Genomic DNA, 2,716 nt, shown 5'->3' on the forward strand with positions numbered 1-2,716 from the left:
ATGCATTTGTATCAAATGAAAGAAAGATTACATGTGATGGTCATCAAACTTCGTTCGAGAAAAGTTTGAGCACAGAAGAGGGTCTCGCGCGCTAGGATAAAGTGAATGAATTTTCAATCTTCCGCTCAAATTTTTATTGAATTCACTAACCTTTTGACGTCTAACGCTAGGGCATTCGACATTTTATATCCTTTTCTGTCCAATTACAATTCTAAATGACGTTTAATAATTGCATTTATTTACAAAAATGCCACCAGTCATTTTTAACGTTGGTTATTTAGTAGTTGGACGTTGAACGTGTGACGTTATACGTTATTTTTGCACTAGTGATTGAATTCATTAAAACAAAATTTTGATTCGAATCATATATATGTAAAAGAATTAAGTTTACAAAACCTTTGTTTCATTCTGAAATGACAAAGAAAATGTGATTAGTAATTTGGTAAAATATGTGGGATTGCTTAAATCTAGATGATTTTTATAATATGAGTATTTATTGAGTAATGTTAAGATGATACACGTTTAGTTTCATTTGATGTATATTAGAAAAAATGATAGTAAAAAACATGAAGATTTATACTTTTAGATAAAAGAAATGAATAAAAAAAAGAGTAATGTCCCGATAAAAAAATTGTGTGTATCAAATATTTATACAATGTTTTGTTCAACTATCACTTTTAATTTTTCTTTTAATTTTTACTTCACAAAGTTTTATAAAATTTATTTTCTAAATAGTATTTTATATGATTGTTGACATAAAATAACTTTTTTTTATGATTCAAATGTTTTATTTAGTCGTTGAAAGAAATATATATTTTTAAATATAGAAGCCATTTTAATTTATTTTTATACTTGATGATTTATTTAAAAAATAGTAAAATTTAGAATTACAACAGAAATGAATGATATTACATTACATTCAAACAACGCTAAACAGAGTGATCGAAGCCCTCACCTCTATTGCAAACACCAGTGTATGACTGCCTCGTTCAAACTTCAAACGAGACAACGTGTGAGAAGTCTTTGCTGCTGGAGTCACCCATGATGACTCACGAAAAAGGTCAAATTCAAAAGTCAAAAGGCCCTACTTTTCTTCTCCTATATTTTTGGACACTATTGCAAATCTAAACATGCAACATCAACTCTGCCGTTTAACTAAGAGAGGTCAAATTCAATATTTTAAAGTGTTCAAATGAAACATAAATTAATTAATAAGGAAGCGAAAAATCTGGAGAGCCCTCACAAATGCGTCTATTAATTCATTTTCAGATTTTGCTGCGCCAAATCCTAGCTTCCTTCTTTCTTCCTTTCGTAACAAACCTATAAATTCCCTTCCCCTGCAACGCAAACCATCCTTTTTCTCACTATATTTTTCACAAACCCAAAGCTTCTCCTCAATCTTGTTTCACAGCTTTCGGTCCCTAGCGAGATAACCCAAAGCTTTTAACTTCATTCTTCTATATATACATAGTTTCCATTATTTTTTTCCTTCAAGCTTTTCCCGGAAAATTTTCTGACAAAATCAACCCCATCCACCTCCCCAATTTCACTATTACAAAGCAGTAAACTTTTTCATCCAACTCGAAATGGGCGTGAAAGGTTTTGTGGAAGGAGGCATCGCTTCCGTGATCGCAGGGTGTTCCACCCACCCTCTTGATCTCATCAAGGTCCGAATGCAGCTCCAAGGAGAGACAGCCTTCCACCCTAGCTTCGTCCATGCACCGCCACCCAAGGTGGGTCCCATTTCCGTCGGCGTCAAATTAGTACAACAAGAAGGTGTCACCGCGCTTTTCTCCGGCGTCTCCGCCACTATTCTCCGCCAGCTTCTCTATTCTACCACCCGCATGGGACTCTACGACGTGCTAAAAAAGAAATGGTCTGATCCCAACTTTGCCAGTGGCACCATGCCCCTAACCTACAAGATCACGGCAGGGCTAATCGCCGGTGGAATAGGCGCAGCCGTCGGAAACCCCGCCGACGTGGCAATGGTCCGCATGCAAGCCGACGGGAGACTTCCTCCATCTCAACGACGAAACTATAAGTCCGTCGTTGATGCCATCACGAGAATGACAAAAGACGAAGGTGTCACCAGTCTATGGCGTGGCTCATCACTTACGGTGAACCGCGCTATGATAGTCACGGCCTCACAACTTGCCTCTTACGACCAGTTCAAGGAGATGATTTTGGAAAAGGGTGTCATGCGTGATGGGCTCGGGACCCATGTAACGGCGAGTTTCGCGGCGGGGTTTGTGGCTGCGGTTATGTCCAACCCCGTCGATGTGATCAAGACTAGGGTGATGAACATGAAGGTGGAGCACGGGGCGCCGCCGCCGTACTCCGGTGCACTTGACTGTGCCTTGAAGACTATGCGTGCGGAGGGTCCCATGGCTCTATACAAAGGTTTTGTCCCCACGATTTCGAGACAGGGACCCTTCACGGTTGCGCTGTTCGTCACGTTAGAACAAGTTCGCAACTTGCTTAAGGATTTCTAAGTACGAGGATGATGATGACGAAAGAAAAAAATGTTTCCATAGGTTTCATAATTATAGAGTCACTTTGAAAAAACAAATATGGAGTTTTTATTTAGTTCTTAAAGTTATTTTGCTAGGTACTATTGTTTAGTTTTAAGATTTTGTGTTATGTAGTTAAAAAATGCAGATTTAATTGGTATTGTTAACTGTTCCCTTTATAATCGGGAAACGGACAAATAATTTTC

General features: G+C 38.2%; 1 pseudogene; it reads left to right on the forward strand.

Moving 5' to 3' along the window:
• Nucleotides 1–1,586: 1,586 nt before the first annotated feature.
• On the forward strand, nt 1,587–2,492 carry LOC148193162 (mitochondrial uncoupling protein 5 pseudogene; annotated as a pseudogene).
• Nucleotides 2,493–2,716: the final 224 nt, after the last annotated feature.

The sequence above is a fragment of the Vigna umbellata genome, chromosome 9 (assembly GCF_029865625.1).
Source record: "Vigna umbellata cultivar VRB3 chromosome 9, Vumbellata_1.0, whole genome shotgun sequence".
Lineage (NCBI taxonomy): Eukaryota > Viridiplantae > Streptophyta > Magnoliopsida > Fabales > Fabaceae > Vigna > Vigna umbellata.